The sequence below is a fragment of the Xenopus laevis genome, chromosome 7L (genome assembly GCF_017654675.1).
Source record: "Xenopus laevis strain J_2021 chromosome 7L, Xenopus_laevis_v10.1, whole genome shotgun sequence".
NCBI lineage: Eukaryota > Metazoa > Chordata > Amphibia > Anura > Pipidae > Xenopus > Xenopus laevis.
Window position 1 is genome coordinate 101,114,422 of NC_054383.1, and position 9,334 is coordinate 101,123,755.

The following is a 9,334-nucleotide window of genomic DNA, read 5'->3' on the forward strand; positions in this document are numbered from 1 at the left end:
GAATTTAATAGGAGACGACCCAGTGCCAGGCCACGCGGCAGACCCTAGCAGCTCCAGCGCGCCTGTGTAGTGTGCACGGCGCATGTGCGAATCTACCCCTTGTGCGCACACAGCGCGAAAAAGCATAGAGTCGCGGCCAAAGAAGGGAACGAACTTAGTCGACAGATTAGGTACTGCCTGGCGCCCTCCCAGCTTTGCGCCCACCGCACGTGCCTACTCTACCTAACCCTAGTTCAGCCCTGAGGGTACCTTACTAGAAAATATGGACGAAATTTGCTATATAGATGGGTGCACCCGTATGCCCAATTTGACCCAGCTCGGAAGAGAAAGAATGAAAAAGGCAAATCATATTATAAACTAATAAAAATAAATATGAAAACCAATGGAAAGTTGCTTAGAATTGGTCATTCTGATTACATACTAAAGGTGAACCACCCCCTTTAAGCTAACTTTTACAAGTATATAGAATGGCTAATTCCTAAGCATCTCTTATCTCTTTTATTAAATTGCCTTCTTCTTCTGACTCTATTTAGTTTCAACCATGGTGTCACTGACCCATCTAAAAAAAAAAACCAAATGCCCGTAAGGTCACAAATTAATTGTTTGCTACTTTTTTTACTACTCTTTCTATTCAGCACTCTTCTTATCCAGTCTCCTCTATTTCGTCAACACTCAGTGCATGTTGCTAGCGGTATTTGAACCCCCTAACAACCAGATCGCCAAAAAATTTGCAAATAAAAAGCTAAATTTAACTCAATCACCACCAATAAAAAAAGGCAAAACCAATTGCAAATTAGTACCTCCACCAATATCTCTTCTACATCAACCTAATAAGTTCATTTAAAGGTGAGCACACCCCTTATAAAACCATACGCATTGGATTATCAACCCTTCCCAACCTAGTCAGGACACATTTCTACCAATGTTACAAAACACAAAGAGTAGGGCAAAGCAGCAGAAAAAAAGGAGGACCGCCCCTTCAAATGAACAATAGCAGGCAGTAGAACCCTGCCCATGTCAATTGCGTTACTCGCCAGAGGCGACCCTCATTATGCTCGATGTTGGCACAAGTGCAGGCACAAGGAAGTGCTGGACAAAGCAGGTACCCTTACTAGCCACCTTACGTCACATTGCGTGCTGCTGTACTCTTATTAAACACCAGTGTCCCATTATGCTTTACAAAGGGTCATCACCTCTTAAATTAATTTTCAGTATGGCGACTTAGAATGGTAACTATAGTAACCTTATTAATTGGTTCTTCACACGTTATTTTTTTTGTATAGTTTTTGAATTTATTTGCCTTTTTCTTCTGTCTCTTTTCCAGTTTTCAAAATGGCTCGGTAACTGATGTTTATCTAAAAATAAATGCTCTCAATTCAGGCCCTCTTCTTTCAATGTCCCCTGGTTCCTCCTATTCAATCAATGATGGTTGCCTAGACCGTAACTTTGTTAACACCTAGCAACCAGCTGCTTGAAATTTGCAATCCTGGACTGTCCGAACAAAAGCCTCAATGACTGAAAAACTATTAGAAAATGAAAAAAACAATTGCAAATTGGTCTCAGCAACTATCACTCTCAACATCATACCATGATTAACCCAAAGGTCAACAACCCCCTTTAATTGTGATTTACAGAATCACATTAATATTCTGCTCGATAATAGGTGCCCTGCTGTGACAGGTAAAGAGAACCAATACCCGCCATGAGCACCAACAGCTGGCCAATCCAACTATCAATCACAGCTATATAGTTAAAGGACAAGTTCAAACTCCCAAAATAATACATTTGTCCAAGTAAAGGAAAACATGATTCTTAAGACACTCTTCCGACTTATACCATATAAAAAATGTTCAGTGCTTTTTTAAAGCTATTTGAAAAAATTAATGCGTTATCGAAAGCAGCATTTGAATAACTCCTGTTGTTACTTTTAAAATAATGTTGCAAAAGTCTTGATCCCCCCAGCAAGACAGGTCTTTAATCACTGCCTCGCCTCCAAGTATCCCGCGATTGGGTGGCTGCAAACCAACTTATGTACAAAATAGGCGCTTACATTTGTAAGGAACACTTACAGAATAGTTTTATTTACATTAACTAAAGTGGTGATTGGAATTCTTATGCTTTATTTGTTTGTGACATTTTTTCTATGCAACTGCACATGTGAGAGGAGAGGACCTTACTAGAAATAGGAGAAATAAAAATTAGCAGTAACAATACATTTGGTAGCCTTACAGAACATTTGCTTTATAGATGGGGTCAGCGACGATCATTTCAAAGCTGAAAAGAGAAGGAGAAAAAGGCAAATAATTATAAAACTATAAAAATAAATAATGAAAACCAATGGAAAAGTTTGCTTGGAATTGGTCATTCTATTACATACTAAAAGGTGAACCACCCCTTTAAAGCTAACTTTTAGCAAGTTATAGCATGGGCTTATTCTAAGCATCTTTTCATTTGGCCTTTTTTCCCGCATTTTTTTATTATTTGCCTTCTTTGACTCTATTCAGTTTCAAATGGGGGTCACTGACCCCATCTAAAAAAACAAATGCCCTGTAAGGCTACAAATTGTATTGTTATTGCTACTTTTTATTACTCATCTTTCTATTCAAGACCTCTCCTATTCCAGTCTCTTATTCAAATCAGTGCATGGTTGCTAGGGTAATTTGGACCCTAACAACCAGATGGCAAAAATTGCAAAATAAAAAGCTAAATAAATCAAAAACCACTAATAATATAAAATGAAAACCAGATTGCAAATTGTCTCAGAATATCCCTCTCTACATTCATACTAAAAGATAATTTTAAAAGGTGATGAACCCCGTTGTTCAAAACACTCTACTGCGACTGGCTTATGCTACCCTCCCATTACCAATAGTCAGGCACATTAAATGCTAACACAACACAAGAGTAGGCAACAAGCAAGCCAGAAAAAAGGACAGACCCTGCATGGAACAATTAGCAGACCCAGTATGAACACCTGCCATGTTCTAAGTATCGCCAGACCCTCAACTTATGCACCATGCGTTGGCAACAAAGTGCAACGCCAGCAAGACAGTGCTTTGACCAAATGCAGGTCTCTTACTAAGGCACCCATCACCCCTAAGTCTGCTGCTACTCTTATTAAACCCACAGTTCCCATATGCTTACTAAAGGGTCATCACCTTTAATTCTACCACTTTTCAGTATGTATAGACTGGGCTTTAATTCTAAGCAACTTTTTAATTGGTCTTCACAGTTTTTTTTTAATAGTATGTTTGTTTAATTTCATTTGACCTTTTTACTGTCTCTTTCCAGTTTTCAAAATGGGTGTAACTAAAAGAGAAATGCTCGTCAATTCAGGGCCGCTGCTCCTTTTCATATGCCTGTCTACTATTCCGAAATCAATGCATGGTTGCTAGGGTAAATTTGGACCCGTAGCAAACCAGTTTGCTGAAATTGCAATCTGGAAGCTGGCCGAACAAAAAGCTAAATGACTGAAAAACTACATTAGAAAATGAAAAACAAATTGCAAATTTTGTCTCAGAATATCACTCTTCTACATCATACCATAGTTTAACTTCAAAGGTGAAGGCAACCCCTGATTAATGTGATTTACAGAATCACATTAATATCTGCTCGATAAGATAGGTGCCTGCTGTGACAGAGTAAAGAGAGAACCAATACCCACATGAGCACCATCAGCTGCCAATCCAACTATTCAAGTCACAGCTATATAGGTAAAGGACAAGTCAACCCCAAAATAAAAATTTGCCTAATAAAAGAAAACATGATTCTAAGCAACTTTCCAATATATATATATCAAAAATGTTCAGTGCTTTTAAAGCTATTTGTAAAAATAATGGTTATTGAAAGCAGCATTTGCATAACTCCTGGGTGTTACTTTTAAAATAATGTTGCAAAAGTCTTGGATCCCCATCAAAGACAGGTCTGCTAATCAGCTGCCTTGTCTTACATTGTATCAACAGTCTGAGCCATCAGGGCAGAGAATAGAAAGGGACAAACACTGCTTTCAGTAGCAATACATATACAAAGAACTTAAAAACCATCGAAAAAATGTCATGAATGTATATTGTAAAGTTGCTTAGAATTATGTTTTCTTTTAGTATGCAAAATAATTTTTTCGGTTGACTTCCCTTTAAATCTCCTTGGTGGATGTTTTTACTTGCAATTAGTCCTCTTGAAATATATATAGATACATATGGCCTTGAAGCAGCTATATGAAGGCCATAACCATTTATTAGAAGAAATAGGAGACATCTAGACAGATCTGATCATGTGTATTGGGGGGGGTGCAGGGTCATCCAGTTAACCAATGGAATCATCTCACAACAGAATTAATACATTTTGATGACACTCTGTATCAGATGAGGTTAATCCATACGTAATTCTGTTTTCAGATTGATGCTGCCTAAGCAACTATAAGTAGATTTTCAATGTACCCTAGTACAATGGGATGTTTGCCTCAGTTTCAGCCACACTGTACAATATGCAAACAGATATATGTGTGTGAGCAAAAGTCAGGACTATAATCATTTATAAATTTGCATTCATTTGAACTGATTGCAACTAAACTATGAATGGCGCTGCAAGGACTGTTTTTCCAGATACTTATACAGAATAAGCAAGTAAAACAAGATGCTGAAGAGCACTTACAGATATGCTAAGGGTAGAGGGAAATAAGTGTTTTTCTGGCAGCTAAAAATTAAGGATGCACTGAATCTACTACTTTGGGATTCGGCCAAACCCCCGAATCCTTTGTGATAGATTCGGCTGAATACAGAACCAAATCCAAATCCTAATTTGCATATAAAAATCAGGATCGGCGAGTTCACTTAAAAATGTTTTTACTTCCTTGTTTTGTGACGAAAAGTCACATGATTTTAAAGGAAACATATTATGTAAAAAACAAGAATGTACCAGTGTATTAAACTCTTTTAGATATAGAAGGAATGTTCTTTAAAAAGTTGTGTTTTTGGTTACTTCTGCAATAACCCTCCTAGTCCTGCCCATCTGTTCCACTTCCTGCTGCCTCCTTTCCCAGGCTGTGCAGGGGAGCCTGCGGCACTCTGTACACTGCACTGTAGGATAGGAACCAATCAGCAGCTAGGCTGACCTGATAGGGAACTGAAGCATGCCTTTGCTTGTGTGACTGCAGGGCTGTGATTGGCTATCCCACTCCTACTTCTACTGTGCCTCTGGCAGGGACCTTTAGGACACAGACACACCCACCCTTTATTTGAAAAAGGAGAACATCTATGGGGATTTCAAATAAAGGGGCTAATTTTGAAGACAATATGAATTTACAACTAAAAGTAAAACCAGACCCATATATAGGGATGCACCAAAGTCCCTATTGTGAAAGAATCGGCCAATACCGAACCCTAATTTGCATATGCAAATTAAGGGTGGAAAGAATTTACTTCCTTGTTTTGTGACAAAAAGTCACGCGATTTCCCTCCCTACTCCTAATTTGCAGCAAATTAAGGTCCGGATTCAGTTCGGCCGGGCAGAAGGATTCAGCAGAATCCGAATCCTGCTGAAAAAGGCAAATCCTGGACGAATCCCGAACCGAATCCTGGATTCGGTGCATCCTTACCCATATAGTATACATTATTGCCTACAAAATTAGGGGGGTTTCATATATCGCATGTCTCCTTTAAGGATTTGGTTCATCCAGGTACGAGGATTTGGGCGAATCCTGCTGAAAAAGGAAATCTCCTGGCCGAAAACCGAACCAAATCCTGGATTCAGCGCATCCCTACTAAAAATAGGATACAGAAAAGAGTTACTGCAAAAACGACATGACTGTACCTTGGAGATCTCCAGCCACGGACAGTGGGAGCATGGACCATCAACTCTTTGGCACTAAATCCATCTTTATGCCCAGATGAATTTACAACAACAAATCCAAGCTTGTGGGGCATTATGCAGGTCTGTAGGTAAAAACAATCACATGTCACTCAAAGCACAGCATTTAAACCATCTCAGCTAAAGCTTGAAAACAGATAAATCTAGAAATGTACTATATGCCTATGGTTTACTGTGTTACCTCAGTAGAACAGTAGCCATATAATGGGCTCATTAATATCACTGCCCTCAAACATGACCTTAACGGCTCCATATCTTTTCTTATCTTAATCGGCTTTCACTGGTCAGCAAAAAACAGAGGGTACTGTACCACTAGTCTATCATAATCTTTGTTGGGGTATTAGACCTAAATCTCTTCTGTTTTATTGCCGTTTGGCGATGCAACTTTTATTAGTTCAGAAGGTTGTCCCAAAATGTCTAAAATTACCTGCCATTCCCATCATATAAGCACCGGTCATGCTAGTGCTTAAAGGCAGAGGTGGGTAAATGCAGTAGCAGTGCCAGATATAGAAACGACTGCAGTTTACACTGATGCGCCAAACCAGATATGTATTAAAATGTGCAATGGAGATGGTACACTGGTATTTATCACTTACTACAGGGCCGCTGTCTGTGTATAAATGAAAATGTAACTGACGAATCGAAGCATATGAAATTGTCCTATGGATTAAACTACTCAAGTGACTAGGAGTTAAACTATTAGCTATATTGTAGGGCTGCTGAAAGAGGACAGGCATAGACAGTCACTACTTAAAGGAGAAGTAAAGTCATTTTACCTTGGGGGTGCCACAAGTTAGGCATCGACCAAGTGGTTATATTTACTTACCTGACACCCCGGGCCGGTGCTCCTATCAGCAGAAAACTGTACTGATCCTATTTTATTAGGGGTGACATCACTAAACACTAGGGATGCACCGAATCCACCCGGAATCCTTCATGAAAGATTTGGCCGAATACTGAACCGAATCTGCATATTCAAATTAGGGGAGGGTAAGGAAAAGGTGGGGGAAATGTTTTTTTACTTCCTTGTTTTGTGACAAAAATTCACATGATTTCCCTTCCCACATCTAATTTACATATGCAAATTAGGATTTGGTTGCGCCATGCACAAGGATTTTGACCGAATCCTGCTAAAAAAGGCCCAATCCTGACCAAATCCTGGATTCGGTGCATCCCTATTAAACACAATTAGGGTACTGGAAGTCACAGAATAATTCCACCACTTTACAAAAGTATGAGGCTGAAGGCAGAATTATTTCTTAATAAACAAGTTATGGAGAGTCACTTGATGCAAATGACTTCACTAAGCATGACTGATGACATCCAGGCTTGGACTGAGGGGCCCTGGGCCCACCGGGACCTCTGTCCAGGGCCCCCTCTGGCCCCCCTACTGTGAGGTGCCGATCGGGCCACACGCATGAATGCGCACACAGCGCGCATGCGGGAACAGCGGGCACATGCGCAGACGGCGCCGAAAGAAAACTTTTTTTTTTTTAGAATTCCTATATCAGAAGATGGGTCTGGCCCGGCAGGGCCCATGAGGGTCGGGGCCCACCGGGTTTTTTCCCGGTTTCCCGCCGGGCCAGTCCGACACTGATGACATCACACAGCTCACTTTATAAAGTCAAAGTTTGCAGGACATTGATGGCTTACGAGTATTGTATATATATGTTAGGGATGCACCGAATCCAGGATTCGGTTTGTGATTCAGCCTTTTTCAGCAGGATTTGGATTCCCCAAAATCCTTGGGCCTAGCAAATTTGCATATGTAAATTAGGGGTGGGTAGGGAAATCATGTGACTTTTCATCACAAAAGAAGTTTTTTTTTCCAAGGAAAAAAAAACTTAGTTTGTGACGAATCCCAAATAGTGGATTTGGTGCATTCCTAATATATATATATATATATATATATATATACTATATATATATAGAGGCAGGGGTATTCAGGTTTTATCAAAATGAACATGAAAAATTAACATTGTCACGTACAAATAAAGAGAATGAAGATCTTAAAGGGGAACTATCGCGAAAATGAATATTAATATAAGCTTCATCGTACTGAAACTTTGTAAATACAATCAATTAAAAATTCTATATCATTTCTGAAATAAAGTTTATCCTCACTATCCCTCTCTCAGCATCTGTTTCTCTTCATTCTCTCTTCGTGCAGCAGTTGGGTGTCAGATAATCACTGACAGTTACATCCAATAGATCTTATAGGGGGGTTCCCTTTGTGATCAGATGTGTTAGAATTGATTCAAATCACTAATTCCACTTCAAACAAATAGTGTGAGCTGTAACACATGTTCTAGACAAAAGGAGCCTCCTATAAGAGATGTTGGATTGAGATGTCCTTCACACTCACACTCACAACTCCTGCATGAAGAAACAATGAAGAGGCAGATGCTGAGGAGACTGAAAAGGAATTCGAATATTTCAGAAATGGTTTAGAATTTCTAATTGATGATATTTTTTTTAAAAACATCTTATTTGTGTGATGTTGAAGCTTCTATAAAATGTTCATGTACCGCTAGTTCCCCTATCAATGGCCTGTGTGGAAGTGGAGGAGCCCAGTGTTCCGGCAAAGGGAACTGTTCGCTATGTATTAAGGCATGAAAAGTGATGGGCAGCAGCAGCAGCAGGTAACGCCCCACAGCCCCATGGAACCTGCTGGAACCGACATAAAGGCAACTGTGCGCGCCCTCAGCCCAAATCACTTACCCGGACTCTAAAGCCCTTGACGCTACGAGACAGGAAGCGGCGAATGCCGGGAACTCCTTCAGGTCACGCAATAATCCCCCCGGTTCAAGCAGAGTTATTCACAGCAGAAAACAAACCTCACCGCTCCTAAGGCCTGACGAACTTTCTGTCGCAAGGCCTGAGTTTTAATCGCTGCACAAAATATCAGCGGCCGAGTCCCAGAGGCGATACACAGAACCGGCCCCCGTTCCACCGCTCCTTCTCTCCCATCTCCATAACCACCGCTTGACAAAAACCCAAGTACTGCGCAAGCGCGAAATGACTTGAAGCAAAGCATTCTGGGAGATGGAGTTCGGCTGCGAACCGGAGCGCTTGGTTATGCGGCAGAGCGCAGGGAAGGAGTGAGCATGCGTGTCAGGAGATAAGAATGGTATAGTAGCTGAACCTCCGCCGAGAAAAAAGATCCGGTGTTACAAACCAGGACATTACTCAGCGAGCAGAAGGATTGCCTGCAAGAACCTGGCGGAACTGAAGCAGAAGGCATGCAGGAAATGTCACGTGTGTCTGTGTGTAGTAGAAGATAGAAGGGACTGGGATATGAGCTCAGCTGCCCGAACACTCGCTCTGAGGGTACAAGTAGCTTTGCCGTTGTGCCATGTTACCATAGCGGTTCGTTGCTAAGGGACTACTTTTGCTGTGCTGCTTATTCTGCTCCAGTTTAGCTGCTTAAAGGGAATCTTACCCCAAAACATTTTTATTGCGCAATGGA

General features: G+C 40.7%; 1 long non-coding RNA gene across 1 annotated transcript; it reads right to left on the minus strand.

Moving 5' to 3' along the window:
- Nucleotides 1-2,219: 2,219 nt before the first annotated feature.
- LOC121395583 lies at nucleotides 2,220-9,110 on the minus strand. The gene is made up of 3 exons (XR_005962571.1): nucleotides 8,587-9,110; nucleotides 5,809-5,930; nucleotides 2,220-2,274 (listed from the first exon to the last, which is right to left on the minus strand). It is a non-coding gene; the product is annotated as an uncharacterized LOC121395583 (long non-coding RNA).
- Between the last annotated feature and the right edge of the window lie 224 nt (nucleotides 9,111-9,334).